At 39.6% G+C, this 20,957-nt stretch overlaps 1 pseudogene; it reads right to left on the reverse strand.

Annotated features, from left to right (window-relative positions):
* Positions 1-1,028: 1,028 nt before the first annotated feature.
* Positions 1,029-19,153, reverse strand: LOC109052774 (annotated as a pseudogene).
* Positions 19,154-20,957: the final 1,804 nt, after the last annotated feature.

Below are 20,957 nucleotides of genomic sequence, written 5' to 3' on the forward strand. Positions count from 1 at the left end.
AGCGCTGGGGCGTTCCTGTGTGGGAAACCCTGCTTCTCAAAAGACTGTGGGGGTCAGATCAAGACACTTTTGGTGACCAAGTTAATCCAACAAAAGAAAAAAAAACACAAACATTTTTGACGAGAATGCTCACCTGCGTCTTTGTGTAAAACAGACCCTGAAATGTCAGGGACTCCCTGTGTTGCTTGATGTCACAGAGACACCAAAGCAGAAAAGTCAAAAAACACAAAATGGTGAATGCTGAAAGCAGCAAAACATCAGTTAGCTTGAGACAGACTGACCTTACAATGCTGACTTGTATGATTAGTAGTATGAAATTGATAAATCCAGTAAATGAGGAATGCATATTTAAAGGTGGAAGCATAGAAATGTTTTCCTCTAAGAGGAGTTCAGGAAAAAAATTGTGTAAAAAAAAACAACAAAAACAAAAGCTCATTATCTGTGGCTCCACATTAATAATTCATCAAAGGCTAAACTTAGGCAAAAAATAAAAACCACACACAGACAACACTTGCAAATTGATTTACACGAGGCACAAAATGGTACACAAGCAACAATTACAATAAAAACTGAACCAACACAGACGAGTTTAAGTGTTCTTAAGATTGAAAAAGATGGCTGAAGAACCATAAGATGACTAAAGAAAATCAGGTGAAGAGGTCACTAAGGATGGGGTAAATTCACTTAAGCATACAATTATGATAGTACATTTGAAAACCACATGATCTCCGCAATAGACCACAAGACACCATTTAAAAGTAGATACCAAATATTGGATTTATAAAGCACATTAAAACAGTTTGCTTTAGTTACAATATTCCCAAAAATAGTTTCAAATTAACCTAACTTGGTTTAAGCAAATCATATTATTGACCAATATATGCAATTTAAAAAATATAGCATACACACCACAATTTGCTTAATAAAAAAAAAAAAACAAACAAAAAAAAAAAACACAATGTACACAGACTGCCATAAGTAGTGTAAAACACACAAATTTAGCCCAGATCATCAAGCTGCCGACATGATCACAAGGATGAAAAACCTAAACACAATTTTGATGCATAAAGCATTTTTTACTGAGATGAAGACAAATAAAATTTAAGGAGACCACCACTGCTCTTATCAGAACTGGATATTTTTTTACCCCATTAACAGTAAACACTAGCCCATTTCAGAGAAACAAAAATATCTGACCAGAACTAAATTAACTGGAAGGCAAAAAAGAAAAAAGCCATTCAAAAAACTATTTTCACTAATCTAAGCATTTTTTGGGCAGTTGGCTTCTTGCATCCATCAGGAAACACTTATGAAAGTGTTAAAGACTGTCACCATGTTGGTGTCTGAAGTCACGGGAGTAACAACCCTGATGTTCTACCCTTCCGTGTCCCTCCACCCTTCCTAGTGAAACCCCGTTTTCCCGATCTCCTTCCATCTGAGACCAGGCCGAATGTGACGGCTTCATTGAGCTTGACCAGTAGTGAGTTAGGAGGAAATGAGGGGAGAGGAGAGAGAGCTTAAGAAAGAAAAAGGGAGGGAGGAAAATAGGAAAATGGGGTTTTAGCGTGATTGGCTGCACTCACCCACTCCCGGGCACCGGTGGGACGGAGCTGGCGGGCTTGTTTTGCGCAGAAGCAGCGGCTGGCAGCAGCGGCTGCGACAACAGCGGTGCCCATAGTAGCCGCCCTTACAGAAATCCCCGCTCCCTGCCGAAGCCTGGCCCAAATCCTCATAGCCTGCAAACGGTCAGACACACAGCCACAGCCCCACAGCATTAGACACACACCATGCAGGGCCAGAAGGGAGGAGGAGGAGTGAAGGGGCGGGGCATAGGGGATGGAGGCAGGGACGCTGCAAGCTGGGGGGTAGGGCCTCATCAGAAAAAAATACTGGTGACTTAAAGTCAGAAATAAAGTGATGGAAATAAAAGAATAGAAAAAGAACATTAGGACTGACGAAGATGAAGCTGGAAAGATCAACAAAAGAATGGAAAAAAGGTAAGAGAAAAAGATGGAATTTGTGGAAGAAAAAATATGAGAAAAAATTTTTTAAATAATAAGAGACTTCATGATTATCGAATGAGAGCCTAAGTGCAACAGTCATTGAAGGGTAAAACAAACAGTGCTCAAAAGTGGTGGAAGATTAAACGGCAAGCAGCGTGTGGAAAGCATGTGTGAACCCACCACCCTCAACCAAGCGACCTCCCTCCCACCTCATTCCCTCCTTACATCACTGGTACCACAGAAACCTCACGATACAATATTATTGCAGTTTTCTAAATGTATCGTGATATATTGGTAATTTACTACCTTTTACCAACGTCAAATGATGTCCCCAAAAGGAAAATTTGGCAACATGTTTTAACTAAAAAGAAGCATTTCTCAGTTTATCTCACTTCAATTTTATTGCTGCAGTGCAAAATGGGATTGTCAAACAACCACAAACGGACCAACATTTTCAAGAAAGACCTGTCATAAATGTGTATGCACCCGGCAAACTCTTTGTATTACAGTCTAATCTAGTCCACCTTAATTAAATGTAAACAGGTATACACTGCTGTGCTACTTCAGGTATTTTGATCAATGCAACAAACTTTAAAAAAAAATTTTGCGCAGACCCTTCAGCAATTGGGGGGCATTTGAAAGTAAAAATTACTGTCAAATTTAAAATAAATAAAAGTCTTACATCCGATTTAAACATGTAGCTTTACTGATAACTTTCCGTGATGCTGTCATCTTTATTTTACTAACTTACGCATGCAAAAGGTGAGCCAGCTGACCTCACCAGAAGAAAAAAAAAAAAACAAACAACCTCAACACACCAACATCTAGTCTAGTCTTCATGGAAAATATTGCAATACTATGCTGTATCGTTTTTCCCCGCCCCCCCACCCCCTAACAGAAACCCACCCATAGGCGGTACTTCTTTGAAGTGCTTGATTAAGCCTATCTGTGCACAAAAACTTTGGGACAGTTCACATCACAGTTGAGATTCACTAAATACAGTAGATGATCGGGATTCCAACATATGTTCTTAAAATGTTCAAAGTTGGCCATATTCTTGAAGCTTCAGATGCTTTCAGTCCAGAACACTCCAATTCAATAGTACAACCCCACAATTGTTAAAGCTACCCCACAAATAGGACACAGAACAAAATTCCATGCAGTACAGATGTGATTGTCAAAGTCATCTGGTTTTGCAAAAACCAAACTTTCAAACTGATGCAGTACTATGGATTTTTACCAGGAGTACTCAAGGTTCAGAGGCCAAGTGGGCCACATTTAAAAACTACATAAAAATGCGAAGGGCCATTTACTTAATAAAATACAATATATTATATATATATTAAGAGTAAAAATTCTGGGGACAAAAAATTGGAATTAAGAGTTTGTTTTGATATATTGATGTATTCATTCTCAGAGTACTGAAACCAAAATGCTAAAACCAATTTTTGTTTGTGAACAAAAACCATTACATCAGCTTACAAAATTAAAATTATTTCAATCACTCGGACTGATGTTGAGGAGGTAAAATCATGTTATTAAATGTCCTCTTTTGTTGGACAACGCTTCTCTTTTAATTTGTTTGGGGGGCGTGTTGCTTTTTAAACTGCGCTTGCAGAGATCGAGCAGAGTTTACTACTGTGATTGTATACATAAAAAAAGAAAGAAAAAGAAAAAAAGAAATCTAATTTTTTGAGTGCAAATTGTAATATAAACACATTAATCTTCAGCATGATGCGGGCCACAAAATTAATGCAGATGGGCCGCCTGTTGAGTACCCCGGGATTATACCTTTAACCATAAGATGCATTGTCTCATGCTTCAACTTTCACAGACAAGAAACAGAACAGACTTGGCCAATGCAGGGTTTAGAGGTGACTGAGCTAATTTAGTTTTACATGGTTTGAAAACTCAGCCCTGTGAAACAAGATGGCTACGAGACCTACTATGCATCTGACCGATTTTACTACATTTTAAATGCTGCATGAACATAAGAAAATGCATTACCAGTGCTGTATCCATGTGATCCATAACCACTAGCTTGCTGGAAGGGTGTTGCAGACGCATTGACACCGACATTCACACCGTGCTGTTTAGAGGAGGTAGGAGCCACCTGGAGGAACATTCAGAAACACTCCTTTAAAATCACGGCAAGGTTGCCATATCGGTTTTAAAACAAGACCAGCCAATCGCTAATCGTTTTTTTCCATGGGTTTCCCATCCGTTTGTGGTCAAAAATTTAGTTAAAAATTTAATGCCAAATTTAGACTTCAAAGGTGGCCCAAAAGAGCTTCTAAAGTGGGAGTGTTTATGCAGACTGTTTATCGCTTCTCAGAGGTGACATATTTATCCACAATGTAATTACAACTGTATACTTTGAATGCTTACCGGAAACATGGCAGGGCCGTACTGGAAGGTGTTGGGCAGACCAGGCACACCAGTATAATAGGGGCAGGCTAGTGTAGCTGTATCCCGGGGGAAGGGCTGGGTTAAGGAAGGGCTGCTGGGTGGTGTGGTGTGTGTTTGTGTCTGGGTCTGTTGAGGCTGGGCCAGTGTTGTGGCTGGGGCAGGAGATGATGCGTCCGCCACGGCCCAAACTTCGACAGGTCTCCAGCTAAAAGTAAGATTTTATAAACAGCATTTCAGAAAATTTAGCATTTGGCTCAAAACTCTTAGGTTCCCCTCACCAGATACTAAATGCAATGCACAAACCAAACTTGAGTGCATCTTACCAGAATAAGGGTTGCCTGTCAAACTGCCTTCCCTGCCAGTCAGTGCTGTGGTTGGAGTAGCAAATGGGATGCTGTAATAGTCCCTGCAGGAGGAGAAAATAGTGTTTCAACTTCATATGGCTACAAACAAATCCAGCGCTGCTGTTGTTTCGCAAAGCCGCATATAAAATACTTCAGCTAATCAACAACAAGGAACAACCCCTTACCAGTGGGTATCCTGGTCTCTGCAGCATCTGTAAGTCATCGTAGCCATACATTTGAGGCTGCAGGATATAAGACGTTTGTGAGCTAAACAATATATGACAAATAAAGCATGCTTGAAGAGTACAGAAGTGACAAAAGCAAAACACTCACTGGGTATGGGTTGAAGCAGGCCGGGAGCCATAATGTAAGGGTTGGGGTAGCACGGGCGGCCCTCTCCAGGAGGCAGGTTTGGAGGTGCTTTCCCCTGTTTAGATGAAGCAGCGTTCAATCAAATTATACTGAAATGGGTTTTATTCTGTTACATCAAGCATTTCCCAAGTTTTGATTTGCACACTCTCTGAGATAATGAAAGGAATGTTGACCTGATGCAGAATCATTATGCATCATTTTCAACATGTACAGTTTTATTCCAAACAACACGACACTTTTAAGCCCTAGTTAAACAAAATAGTGGGGTCATTCCGCAAAATCATCTGCAACATCTGTGTGTTATTACAGATTAATATCACCAAATTCCAGTAACTCTGTGGGGTTTTCTTCCATAGGTGAAAATAAATTAGCATTATGCCCATTATATGTTGCATACATGTCTTTTATAACTGAAAACAGGCGGAAATGGCAGCTGGGTGCAGAAGAACTGCAAGGGGTTTAATGAACTTGTTGTCCAGCACCCTGACCACAGGTTCATCCAATGCTTGAAGGAAGCATTTCTCAAGTTACAAAAAATAAAATAAATGCAAGTGTACTAGATGATTCTAACCCTTCAGATGGCACCCTATGAATCATTATCGCAGAAAGAGTAATTGGGTGTCACGTTACTTTTACCTGAGGCAGCCGTGCTGCGAGACGATGAGGCAGATGAAGGTGCTGCAGTGGCCAAGGCAGCAGCAGATGATGATGATGATGCAGCCGCCGAAGGGGGGGTGCCATTGATACCACACCAGCACCACTGTTCAATCCATGGTCCAGACTGCTGGACTGGACCCAGTGCAGACTGCACTGAGCACCGAACTGACAGATGAAGAGGGGGCAACAGGGCCACTGGTGGGAAACAGGGCCGCGGAAGTAGCTGAAGAGGGTGAGGGAACTGAAGAAGGAGCCACAGCAGAGACCGATGAGAAAGACGAGGAGTGTGCAAGCTGGAATCTCCATCCACACTTGGGTGCTTGGGAGGAGACCACAGTGAGCAAACAAAATGAAAAAATAAAAAAACTAATTAATACACAAAAAACAATTTTGTAAACAGACAATTTTTGGAAGAATAAATCAGATCAGATCAAGTAATTATTATGCCATGCAAAACAAGACTATGTATTATGTAAACAGACCATACTGATTTCACATTGACTTTACGCTGTACATTTAGTTGCAAACTCACCAGCAGACTTGTGCTCGAACTGCGAACTGAAGAAGGTACCAAACTGTTTTGCTGTGCAGGGAGGGAGCTGATGGGAAGCATGCAGTACTATTAGCATCTCTCTTATCCAGACAGATTAATCTGACGTAACCGCAAAAACAAAATGCCGTACTTTATTGTGCTGAGGAGTGGCCAGGGAGCTGGGTGAGGTGTCTTTCGTGTCCGAGAGCACTGAGAGGCGTCTGATTGGATGTAGTCAGCAGGGAAGGAGGACCTGATGAAGGGTCAGCCAATGAGGATATGTTGGAAACCGATGGTGGGACGACTGATTCGGATGCCGGTTTCAAGGGCACTGCAGAGCCTGCTGCAGCTAGGAAAGATAATGTGATATTTAACAATATTGCACAAGGCTTGTTTCCAAAGAGAGATAACTGTAATAGTGTCCACACCAACGGACAATAACATTCGGTTTATAATAAGCACGTGCAGCGGCAATGTCAATGCCTGCTATAAATGCTCAAGCACTTTAAAGTTTTGGGTTTTATTCAGATTATTAAAACTTGAAAGTTTTACCTTCCAGAGATTGTGACTTCTGCATCGAACTGAACCCATTCTGTAATCAGAAAGAAAAGGTTTGCTTGGATGAAGCATCATTTTTTCTTAAAAAGACTCATGGTGGTTCACTGATAGACAACCCCAGACTGACTGTTTAGACTGACTCTCACCTTTGACTGAATGTCTTTCTGTGGTGAGGAGGACACAGAAGGAGGATAGCGCCTTGTTTGGCTGGCTCTTGGCTCATAAAGCTCCATCTGACTGGGGTTGGACAGGGCTGTTGCTTGACTCACTGTGGACAAATCAGAAAAACATCAATTGATATTTTATGACTGTTACAATCAGGGCAGAATGATTAATCCAAATAAAACTGAAATCACGATATGGCTTAACCTCCAAGGCTGCAATGTAAGCCCAATTAAAATAAACGCGCTGCATGTTTCATATGCTTTTAGACAGGAGCAGCTCATGATGTTTCCAGTGTTTTCAGCATCTCAGAGCAGCTTGGATCTCTGTACACTTATGGAAAGCAACATGTGGCAACCATCTTCCCAAATTTGTAACAAGTGCTTATAAAACATGTTGTAGTCTTTAAGAGCTCCCAGCAGTTTTCCACCAAAAAAGCATGATGGTTTAACATTAAAAATGAAGAAATGCAGACACATTTTTTAATATTGTTTAACAAAAAAAAAATAATAATAATAACTGTAATAACTGTACCAATTTTAACCTGTGCTTGAAACTATGAATGCGTTAGATAAAAGCTGCAGTCTGACAATCTCCCTCAGATGTGAGATACCCACTTGCTAGCACTTGTGTAAAGGCTGTTCTGGCCTTGGTTGCTGGATGTTGTTGTGGCAACAGCTGCCGAGGCATCGTACTCAGGAAGCACCGGTTCAGAGCCAAACTGTAATGCTCCAAACTGCAGGTTGAGCCCAGATATATCCGCAGAGCCTGGCATCTCCACTGCTAGGGCTGGAATCTGCAAATCACACCATTTGAGTAAACAGACTGATCAACTCTATAAAGCAAAGCTGATCAATCCCAACAAAGCAACGTAGACCACAATGAACTACGGGAATCGAGACCTTGGTTGTGATGGAAGCCCTCTTCTTCTGCTGTTTTGAGTTTGTGCTGCTGCAGGGGTAGTGGGCTGGGATGCCTGTGGGTCGGCCTGGGCTGGAAGAGTTCTGCTGACCTGGGTTGGGTCCCGAGGGTTTTTTTGGAGAGAGGGGTGGTGACAGTCCTGGGGCAATGATGACAGATGAGGTGGACTGAGGAGGTAGGGGTTTGAGGTGTGTAGAAGCAGTGTGGCTTTGTCCGTGCAAGAAGGCATCCATCATGGAGGAAGAAGTGGAGAGGGCTGGTAGGGCTGCCGTTTGGTGAAGGGAAAGTGTGCACCGGCTCTATTTGAGGTTTCATATCTGTAGATGCAAAGAGAAAGAATAAGACTTAATAGAGAGGTCGAACAATCATAGAAAGTGATTTGAACCCTGTCAGGCCCTCTTACCGTACTGCCCCAGTGTAGTGGCAGCTGGTATCCCAGGGTAGAAGGACCAGCATTAGGTGGGCCACTTTGTGAGTGCTGGGGCTGCCTAGCTGGGCCAAAGCCCGGGCCGTCTTAATCTGCGCCCAGAAACTGAGAACCAGTCGTGGAGCCTCCAGTGGGTTCCTCTTTTGGATCGCCAACATCACCAAAACCCTTAATGAGCATGCTCACCTGTTAGAAAGGACATTTAGAGACAAAACGCCAATGTTTTGGTCTCCTTCAAATAGTCTAGGTAGGATAATGTTTAATTTAGAACTTAATACCAGTTCTGAACTCTGACTGGCCATATCTCAATGCTGATTGGACAGTAAATGGAAATAACTCAAGGGCTTGGAGCAAAAAATACAAAAACACCAAAAGGTGACAAACATTATAAAAGATTTAATTTAAAATCTATTACAATCTCATGACATTAAACTTAAATTGGATAAAATATGCCCCCACAACAAAAAATACTACTAATAGTAAGAATAATAAAAACTGACCCTTAAAAACAGCTATGACATGACCTGTGTGACTGATTTCATTATCACATCTTGCTCACCATGCTGTGCTGGCTGTAAGGAGCACTGGAGGAGGACTGGGACAGTGATGCTGTTTGCTTTGAGTTGCTGAACACCAGAGACTGAGACAGAGATGGTGGCTGTGGGCCTTCAAGCGAAGCAGGCTCTGCCTCTGAGGAAGAGGAGGGAGGCGTCTTCCCCAGCAACACCGCCAGATCAATCCTGAACATCAAACATGCTTACATCAATTAGGTTCTCGTATGCCATGACTGCAGGATGTGAAAATCTAGACACCACAATATTGTGGTTTTGAGTGTTGAAATTGCATTCCTTCCAGATAAAACAATAATCTGCATTAAAAATTAAGACTTCTGATAGTTTTGTCCATTCAAATATTTCAGGTTGGTAAGATTTTTTTAATAAATTAACACTTATTCAGCAGGGATGCGTAAAATTTTTCAAAAGGTGACAGTAAAGCCATTTGTTACAAAAGATTGTTACACCATTTAAAAAAAAAAAAAATAAAATGTTGTTCTTTTGATATTCCTATCCAATGAAATAGGGTTGGGAATCGTTAGAAATTTTCCGGCTAAGACACTTGATCATTTCCCTAAATTAATGAAATATAAACTGTTATACTTATAACCATGTGTACACACAGGCTTCCACAAAGCCCCTATTTTTACAAATAACAATGCAGTCAGGAGATGTTGTGGTGCAATGAGAAATTTCCCACATTTTAAACATTTAAAATGCATGAAAATAAATATTTTCTATCACTTGGTTTATCACTCTTGAAATGACCTGTACACTAAATAATCTAACCCTCATACTTGCATTACAATAGCAGTTTGTTATTTAGTAGTGGGTCCAAGCTGAAGTCAGTATGTATATTAATGACAATATGGGACAAATATAATATAATTTACTAGCAGCAGGTGCTGCGCGCTGCCGGTACATGTACAGTTAGACAAAATGACGTGCACAGTTATCAAAGCGCTACTCGTGCGCGTCTATTAGAAACAGTGGTGCTCAGCAATTAAAGGAGGCAGGGGCGGCGTTTCTGTTATTTGGTTTGTGACATCCTTTACGGGAAACGTTGAATCGTCAGAACACCAGTGCAAGGCTGCTCACAGAACCGTTTTCGGGAACCGAAACTTAGAAATTGCTCACGGTTTCGGTTCTGAATAGAATGGTTCTGGGTTCCCAACTCTACCAATCAATGAGTGAATAAATGTCAGAGTTTTCACAAAAATTTTAAGCCGCACAACTGTTCAACAAAAATGTTTCTTGAGCAATCAGCATATTAGAATGACTTCTGAAAGATCATGTGACATTGAAGACTGGAGTAATGGCTTCTGAACAAATCACATTTCAAATTATATTTAAATATTTGTTTTTAATTTATTAATTCAAATTTTTTTTTTTTTCTTTTTTTTAAATGCAGCCTTTATTGACATAAAAAAAAAACAACAACAAAAACAACCCCAGACTTCTGAATGGTATGCCTAGACATTTTTTTTTTATGATTTTGACTAGTGATTTTCACTGATTGAAATCACCACTGCCTTACCACTGTCCCGCAGTAATGGTGACATTCTCCTGTGGAATGGGCATGGATGCCACACTGGAGGCAGTGAATATCTTGGTCTCTGACAACTAAAAGAACAAGGTTAGTTTTGCTTAGTCTTAAATTGAAAGCAGGTTGTTTGGTCTCTGATCAAGTACTCACATCCTCATTCCAGTCCTCCATGCCCACTCTTCTGTGGCAGTTCTCCAAGCACACCTGTTACACAGACATTTAGATCACTTACCGATGACAACAGGTAAACAAATCCTTAGCAAAGCAGCCAATGCAAGGACTCACCAGGGGCCGAGTCAAACTTTCGAGGATAGTTTGTTTCCTCTCCACCAGTAAACTCAAGTCCTGTGTGAAACAGATTTATGTCAGAACATCAACTCTAACATACGCGTGTACTTCAGCCTGAAGAAATGCCAACACTGTCAGAATCTGAGGAGGGGTTTACAAGAGACACTTATGGCATCACTCACTGTTTCCATCCTCGGGTTCCAGGTTGCCTGTGTTACTCCAAGAGCTGCCGCTTGTGTAGCTCTCTCCTCTGTTTGGGCTTTTTGCTCAGTGTAGTCCGCTGGGTTAAACGTACTAAAAAAACAAATTAAAATTTGTTTTTTTTGTGAGTGAACATTGAGTGAATGAGGAGGACAAGAAAAATAACATCAAGACCATCAGTAAAATGTGCAAAAATCACTCTCAACCGATCCACTACGACCTAAAAAAACACACTCCTATGTCATAACGTTCTAAAATTCATTAAAAAAAAAAGTGACGTGACATTCAGCCAAGTATGGTGACCACATACGCAGAATTAGTGCTCTGCATTTAACCCATCCGAAGTGCACACACATCCAGAGCAGTGAACACACACACACACACTGTAACACACACCCGGAGCAGTGGGCAGCCATTTTATGCTGCGGGCGCCCGGGGAGCAGTTGGGGGGTTCGATGCCTTGCTCAGGGCACCTAAGTCGTGGTATTGAAGGTGGAGAGAGAACTGTACATGCACTCCCCCCACCCACAATTTCCTGCCGGGCCCGAGATCTCGAACTCACAACCCTTCGATTGGGAGTCCGACTCTCTAACCATTAGGCCACGACTCCCCCCCATAAACACCAAGACACATAAATCTGCTTTCCACTCACTCTCAAACCCCCCGGAATCCAAACCACTGGAAACTAAACACATATGAAGCTCAAACTCTGATGCATTCTTCAATAACTAACCACTATAAACCCTTTGATCCTACACAAACAAACCAACACGCTCATAACATGTATTTAACTCACCTCTCATCTCATGACAAATCCATATCTGGGCGCCTTATCAATCTGGCTTTAGGGGAAAAAGAAACAACAGGGAGAATTACAAGCAACTCAACACAGGCAGAAACACGGGGGGGTGCTGGTGCTAACAAAGATGTGCTTGAGTGTGTGCACAAGACAGAGAGAGAGAGAGAGAGAGCGAGAGAGATGGCAACCATCGTGCTCACGTCCATAGCTGGTCAAATTACCACAACCTGCTCTACAGGTGTAAAAAGCATAAGACAATATTTAGAATGAAACAGCTACGCTAGTAATGTGACACTTGCCAGCTCAGACGAGGCTAAACTGGGACTCTCTGCAGGTTCAGAGGCCAAGAATTGAAAACCAAACATGCGAAATCCAAAAGCACACTTCAAACCAAACAAGCGAAAGGGCCAGTTAAAAAGACTGCAAGTCAAGAAAGTGACCAGGCGGTCTTGTCAGAAAAAGAAAACCAGTCCAGGGGCGTGACGAGACTAGATTCTAGCCTACTGAATATTGCAGAAAAAAACTATACTAGATGTTTACAATGACAATGAAACTCCTCATATTGCTAAATAACAGTATGACAGACATTTTATAGTGTTTATACTTGTCCATAGTGGCACTTCAAAATATTAAAATGCATCTTGGTTGACTGTCAGGGGTGGGCAACAAATCTTTGCAGGAAATCTGTACCTTTATTTATGTATTTTTACATACATTTTTATTCAGTTATCAAATAACCTTTACAATATCACATGATCCAGGATTAATTTTATTATGCACACCACACACTGTACCTTTATTTTTTACTAATAAGTATATACACTTTAGGCAATTATTTTAGTCAGGAGGTTTTTTTTTGTTCATTTGTTTTTTCAAAGCTATTCACAAAAAAAAAAAATAAAACTAGTAGCCAAATCTATTTAGTTAAATACATTTCAATGAACTATCAATAAAACACTAAAAATACTATTTTTTTTGCTTTTGTTTTTGAAATGTGTTCATGCTCATTTATACTTCTATTTATTTAATCAAAAACTACGGTAAAAAGAATACTAACATTGTGAAATATTGCGGCAATTTAAATTAACTTTTCCATTTCTTATCATTGTTTATGCCACTTCATATTTTTTTTATGGAAACCGTGCTTTTTTTTTTTTGACTAGTTTTGCTGATCTCTTTCAATATTTCAGGATCATTTTAGTGCATCCTTGCTGAATCTCGTTCTTTCCATAAATAAACAAATGCCTAAATCCAAACTTTTTAATGACAGTGCACTATTTAACACCTGAATATAAACTTCACATTACATGTTGACAATAGCAGTGAAGGTGCAGGTATAACAATCTTGTTCATTTTCTTTCTAAACATCAAGCGAGTGCAACAGACATTCCCTACACTCTGAAGTGGCATTTTGATAACAGCAATACAAATGACTCAAATTTTTAAGAGTTTGACCTTTCTACCTATATTTCTACTACCGCCCACCCCCCTAGTGGCCATCAATTTAGCGCACTGTGTCATCAAGCCTATAAAGGCAAAGCACCAAAAAGCAGCAAATAACCCCACAGTAGCTCTTACTTACCTGGTTAAACCTCTGCATAGAAAACATGTTAAAATCTTTAAGGTTTACACTGTAATTTCACACACAGACCCAAAATAAAAACACAACAACAACACAAAAACACAACATTTTACACAAAACAAAACATCTCTCTCCTAAAAAAAGCCAAACAAACAACATACCTTACATGTTTTTGAAGCACAAGATTATTCATTTTTAGCTGGATACCATTAGCATTTCCCAGAATCTGAAATTCTGGGAGATCTCTAGAGAACATGCAAAAAGAGAATGTACCTGAATGGAAGCACAAAAACTTACCCCATGCCCTGAGCTGAAAACCTCCCTCCTCGCCTTCCAGCTCCACCTGCAGGACAGAAAGATGAAATCAAACCAAAACCACAACCAATTTTCATTTTAGTTAATCATTATCAACAGTAGTACTCGCCTCTTCCTCTGCCTCTTCCCCGACGGCCTCGCTCCATTCCTCTGCCTGCAACTCCACCTGCCTTGGCCCCATCCAACCCATTCTCCTGCCCACGGACTGAAGAGAAGATACAAAGAATGGCAGGAGTTTTTTTGTTTATTGTAAAAACAATACACAAGATAGAAGGGAGGGAATAAATGTACAAACTATCCTTTTAAGACTCCATTAGCACTCCTAATAAAACTCACACCTAAAAAGGGAAGCCTAAGAGGCCCAAGTTTGGTCTCAGCATATACAAGGACACTTCCCTCGGATGCTTGATTTATTTATTATTTTTTTCTACTCTGAAATAGATGCATTAAGTAGCATGCAAGCTTTATATTGAGGAAGGTTAAAAGCAGCTATTGAAAAAGCTAAAAGCTATCAGAAAACTAAAGAGCAACAAATAGCTTGACAAACATTTTATGATTAGTTCTTTCTGTGTTTACGAATAGTATCTATTGTGTTTTATTACCCCACTTTGACTGGGCAGCCCAAGCTTCTGATTTCATAACATATATGTGAATGCATTCTACAGAAATCCTTTCTAATCAAATGATAGCTGAAGACTATTGGCTATCAAAGTCAGATTGCAGAATAAACCCCAAGACTTGAGTCATAGTATATGAGCCTTATGTTGCTCTCTACCTCAGACGGAGGCTGAGAGAGAGTATCCGGTAGCAGCTCAAACTTTACTGTGGCACACACTGTCCCTTCAGCACTACAGAGAGAGCAGCGAAGGGATTGTGGTGTGCTGCAGTCTGTCCTGAGGTATAGAAAAGACTGACTGCAGACTAAGAAAGTACAGTTCTCTTAAATGGCCCAAGTAAATGTCACATTTTTTTTTTTTTTTTAACTAAATGCCTCATCTAATAGGAAAACAGTGGCATGATGTCTTTCAGACTAAAATAAGGAGCATCAACAAAAGCATATCTCCACTCACAGTCTCGCCCACGGCTGGCTCCACGGCCCCTCCGCGGGGCCCCTCCTCTGCGACGTGCCACATCTCTTTCTCCTCCTTTCTCCCGGTTCTCCTTCCCTTCATCTCCTCCATCTGTCTGTGCGCTTTCCTTCTGACCTGAAACTCCTTTCTTCTTTCCAACCATCTCCCATGAGTCCTGCAAAGCAAAGGGCAAATTTAACATGGAAAAGAGGGATGAAACTATGGGATTTGAGAAATCTAAGACTTTGAATCAGATCTAAATACTAATAACAAATACACATATTGATTAATTCTTTAAAACAGTATTGTTATAGTTAAACTATTCAAATCACATACACAAACAATTACATTAATTAAATGAAAGAAAGAACTCACAGTGTCAGGGCTGCCCTCCAACAGGATGTTGATGGCTCTGTTGACGTCTCCGTTGCAGTCGTGAAGCGCTATCATGGACTCATCCTGATCCTTTCCTGTGATGTCAACCAGCTAGAAAAGAGAAAAGGAGCAACAAGAAGAAGCATTTAAAGTCATGTGGTTGTATGACTTAAGTTAGGCCATATATTTGGAAGGCAACATGACAAAACGGAAGTGGCCTGATGGAAACTATGAGTGAACTATGAGATGTCTGAGCTTTATGTTGCTCTCTAACTCAGAGTGAGACTGAGAGAGAGCATCCGGTAGTAGCTCAAACTTTACTCTAGGCACAGATGGTCCCCGTCAGAGCTATAACGAGAGCAGAGCAGTGAGGGAACTTGGTGTGCGCACTAAGTGACCCAGAATGAAACTGCTGGTATAGACACGTCGGAATAATGCAAGGAAAAAAACTGATAAAAAGCTACAGTCCAATTTTCTTTATTGAAGTGACCATTTTGATGGAGGTAAACGCAGACCCTGCCATTAATTTCCTTTGAGCCAACTTCTGACATCCCTACTCACCTGTTTGACCTTCTCTTCAAAGTCTGCATCATTATGGTCCGAGATCATCTGTGCGAGTCGGATCTGCTCAGCGGTGGCCTGAACAAACAAAAGGAGTATATGGTTAAGTCTGAGCCCATAACACTTGTGAAACATACAGCAATGAATGTCAGAATCATTTATGAGTAGGATTTTAACTGAGTCTTGAGGCCAGATTTACTAACAGCTTGCACCAGCGCAAGCCTTCTTTTGGCGGTAAAAAACTGTCAGGATTTACTAAATACACACAGTAAAACATTAGCAATGAAAAGGCACGGACAGTCATTTTTGCAGCTAACCTTACTGCATGCATTTGTAAGCATTTCCATTTCAGATGCAAAATGTATGAAAGGAGAGTATATAAATTAATCACACAAGGTGATTTATTAAGGTTAGAGGTAGTCAGTTTACTAGTCATTATGGAAATGCGCTGGCGGTGTGTTCTTTAACTTGCGCACAGTAAATCACCTGCAAAAATATCCACTCCCACCGGCGATTTTCTGAAATTGCTCTCTCAAGCTAACATGCATTTAGTAAATCTGGCCCTTAAAGTCTTTAAGTTAAAGCTAAAAACATACACAACTAATTTCCTCCCAACGTTTTCAAATAGCCATATCATCAAAATAAGCATGTTTTTGAACTTGTTCACAGAAATAATTTTAAACCTTTACAAATCAGCTGGCTTCTTGTATATATTCCAACATGATCAATTATACTACAACTGCTTGTTGCAAAGACATTTAAGTCTGAATTCAGACTTTTAGGCCAGTTTTCACAGACAGGGTTTAGATTAAGCCTTTGTTAAATTAGAACACTCAAGTAGTTTTTTTTTGTTTGTTTGTTTTTTAAATCTACCATAGATAAAACATTGCTGGTGTGCACCTTGATACAAATAATTGGCAATAACATATTTTAAGATATGTCAGTGCAAGTTGCTTTCAGTTAAGACAGTCTTATACCAGGCTTAAGCCTTGTCTGTGAATCTGCACATTAAAGATGTTTTTAAATAAAAATTCTGTGTCGTCCCTCCACCCGAGCAGGCCAGAATACAACCAAGGAAAAATAGGTCAGGCTTAGCATTTGCTTGGGCATAAATTTATGATTTATTTCTAAAGCCCTTAATTTGATTTAGAAGAACGAGTGATAGACTGCAGTGACTCAGAGAAAAAGTCTCAGACTGATGGAAGCCACTGATACCAGTTTTCCAAATGGACTGAAACGGTGCTGGTTCTCATAGCCAGCAAAACTGCAAACAACTCGAGAACATGCAATGACATCACTTGGCAATTAAAATCATGTATTGTTTTAAACATCCAATGCTATTTAATTCAGGATCAACCTAGTTTTGACGCACCCGTCAACAGTTATAACTGTCATAATTCAGTCATGTAATATCCATAAATGTTTTGGGTAGACAGAAAAAGGCAAATCAATTACCTAATTTTTTTAAACACATTCACTTATGCTGGTTGCAGTTTCTGATTACCATGTTTTAGGTGGCAATGTGTAGCAAGTTTTTGTGGTGGGTTAAAGGGGGCTTTGGAGGTGTGGCAAACATAGCCAATCACTATAATGAATCAATACAACCTAACGCTTGTGAACTTACCTGAGGCCTCTGCTTGTGCTGTGACTGGCTCTGTGTCTGACCCTGTGTCTGCTCCCAGTTGCCCCGGGTCCGGCTTCCGCCCACTGAAGTCATCATTTACAGTATATACAAATAACAGTATTTACAAAGGAATAACACCTTTAAAAGAGAAGCAGATGGAAAAATGTTACTGACAACTCATCAGAAAATTCAAATAACAATCGTAAATACATCACATGGTGTGGACAAACCACATTAACATTAAATATGCATGCAAATAACAACGCCACACCATTTTGATGAGCCAAAACTGGAAGTAAACAACGTCACATGCCTGACGATCTAACGTTACCCATAAAGCGACGGCCCAAGTTTACCAGAACACCAACAGAGGTTCAATTCTAGGAACTTTGAAAGCTTTGCGCAATTACCGCACGTGACAAACAAGACCAAATACTGTTTACAAGTCAAGCTGCAACAGGTGAACCATAAACGCGCTTCTGGGGCTCAGTATCCTCAGTTTAAAACTTCTTTAAAAACACACAAAAAAACACCTTAACCCTTCACATTTCGATAAAATTGCATCAAAAGCGGTCCACCTGATGCAAGTTGCGAAATATTGCACGTGCGGTTATGCCAAACAGTCCACGGTAGCAGCTCTGCGCATAAGGAAATGCAGTGCATGTGGTGGAAGAAAGCAACTGCGCACTTCAGATCGCGCACAGAACCAGCCAGCGTGACAGAAACACGCGGGACCAGCCGAGGGAAAACAGTCGGACAACGTGTTTTAACGGACAAAGCTTAACAACAACAACAAAGAAAAAGAAAAACACCCCAACGGCCTTTGAACGGGGTGAGGGCGAGGGCGTAGCTGTCAAACTGATACCATGTTGGAGACGTGAACACAATCACGGTCCATGGGTAAAAGTGTCAGCGCGTCATTTTATATTTCTTGAACGCTCACACTATTCAATACAGTAAATAAAACAAGGAAATATGCAACAAGAAAAGCGTCTAGGAAAAGAAGCACATAAAAGGCATTCATTTCAACGTAAACATTGCTTAAAAGTATTCAATCCATCTGTAAAATAAGCATCCAACAGGTAACCTACATTACCTGTAGTGCTCTACATTAGATCTACATACTGGGAATCCCATATAAACTTACCGACTAGAAAGTAAGTAACTGTATAAACTTAATAATAACAGAACTAATCATTTTATGAGAAGAAGGACTATTATTGATAAGTCCAGGCGATGGGCCTTAGAAAAGCAACTCGATATAAACTCAAACATGCAGATCTAACGATACGATATGAACACATACACACTGTTTTTATAGTCTTAACAGGTTATTGCTACGTTAAATAAAATCTCTAGATGATGGGTGGCTTCCGCTCTGGCCGCGACTGATAACCTCATGGCCGGTTATCGGGCATCATGATGCTGCTGCTGCCCCAAAATTAAACTTTTCCGGTTGTTAATCAATATGGTGTCTTAGCATAGATGAAAGAATAGTTGGGTAAATTGTTCGTTAGATTAATCGCCACGATAATATTTTGCGTCTGCAAAACTGGAAGGCACACGCCCCCCGGGATGAGGCGCACTCCCCTCGGTCCACCTGTACACTCGACACCGAGGTTTCACCGAGGCCTACAGGCCCCGAATGACAAAAATGAACAACAGGCGAGGTACTAACCAAAGACCCGGCTGGATGGCAGAAATTGGAGATAATGCCAACCGACGGAGGCTTTATTATCGACCTCCTGATCAGACGGAAACAAAACACGAACTCTTTCGCTTCCTAAATCGATTCCCCAAAGCCGACAACAAGGCCGATCCGACTCGCGCAGACAATAAACGAATGGCTCAAAATTTACCTGTTTCTCTTCCACACTGACACCCGGATCAGCGCGTCACGTGGTTTATCACAGCCACTGCGGCTTCACGTCAGAGCGCAACCACGTGATAACAACGTACACATGTATATATAGAACAACTTAAACACAATTATGCAATATATAATCTGTTACACTGTAGTTGCAGTTGGGTATTTCTTATGCAAAAACCCACCTGATCATGGATACTGATGTCACAAATACATATGACATACATATTCCGTGAATAATTTTACAACATGACCTTGAAACTAATTTGAATAGTAAGTTATTTATTTATTTACAATAAACAGCAAAAAGAAACAGAATAGGTAACATGGTTGCAAATGTAGCTGTAGGTCGGTAGGTTAACTAGTTTGGGACCTAGTCATTATTTACATACAAACATTTTTAGTTAAAACTAGCTAACCAGAGCTTATCATTAAATTATATATTACATTTTAAAGTGTTCTTAATCAGATTACAGTTACTTTTTTTATAGATTACATGATTATATATTACACAATGGCAATATATTTTCATAATGTATTGATTCACCATAATTTCTCCTTTAAAAAATACTACTGCTTATATTAATTCAGAAAGTTTTCCAGTTTCATCAAACGTCACACACCAGCCACTATATAGTTAGTTGACTATAATTACATCAAAATGGAAAGGCCACACTATTAGTTTAATTTGATATTTAATTATTAGCTTTTCATCACCCAAAAAACCACAACACTTCCATCAACAACACCATTTTAAAAAACTCAAAAAAATTATTAAAAACAAAAAAAAATAAATAAATTAATTTTTTTTACGAGTTAGGTCAAAAGCAATTTAAAAGTAATCAAAAAAATAGTTGCAATACATTACCTAATATGTGTGATTTGACAGATTACATTACTAACAATTTCCATTATGTCATTTGTAATCAGTAATTTGTGCCTTAAGTGATTTAAAAAAAAAATTGATTTTTATATTTTTATAACAAAAGTGTAAAATATAATATAATAAACCATAAATAAATTATAATTAAATTAAAAATAAAATATAAATAACTTAAATAAATTAATAAATAAACCAAATAAACAAACAAATTTATTTAATTTATTTTATTTTATTTTATTTATTTATTTGTAGTAAGTGAAAGGCTGAACAAATCATTTTCAGTTCATGATAATCTTTAATTATTTTTATAAAGTAAACATAAGAGCTTTTATTTTCATATTTCAAGCTGAGCATTTACTGGACTGAAACAACTTGGGTTTACTTGATTCTCCATACACTGTGTTTTAGAAAAATCATGTTAAAATGCACGATACCTCAGGCTTTTGAGGAACGTTTTGCCCCCCACCATTAAAACTACAGTGATTTGATCATAAAACGAAGCATTATAGTGGCTTTACAGAGTTAACAACTGAGTCGAGCTTTGCTTATATTTGCCGCAAACTGTTCGAATTTCATATGACAGAGAGTAGAGTTTGAGTGTAGAGTTACATCACTAGATGTCGCTAGTGTTGTGCGCTGAATTCTTCCGAGCACCGGACACAGACCGATAATGATAGGAATATGATGCGTAGCTTATATTATACACTTTATGACCGAAATTATATTCACAGACGCCCACTTCTAATTAACAGGTTATTTTAGCCATTTCAGCGAAGATAAATCTTGATACTACAGCATACATTGACATTCTTTCATCCATATTTCAATATAGTGTTTAAAAAAAAAAAAAAAAAAAATCCTTATGTTGTAAGGAAAACTGGCGACAATTATAACACTAAACGTATTT

This window comes from Cyprinus carpio, unplaced genomic scaffold, assembly GCF_018340385.1.
Source record: "Cyprinus carpio isolate SPL01 unplaced genomic scaffold, ASM1834038v1 S000006749, whole genome shotgun sequence".
In the NCBI taxonomy this organism is placed as follows: Eukaryota; Metazoa; Chordata; class Actinopteri; order Cypriniformes; family Cyprinidae; genus Cyprinus; species Cyprinus carpio.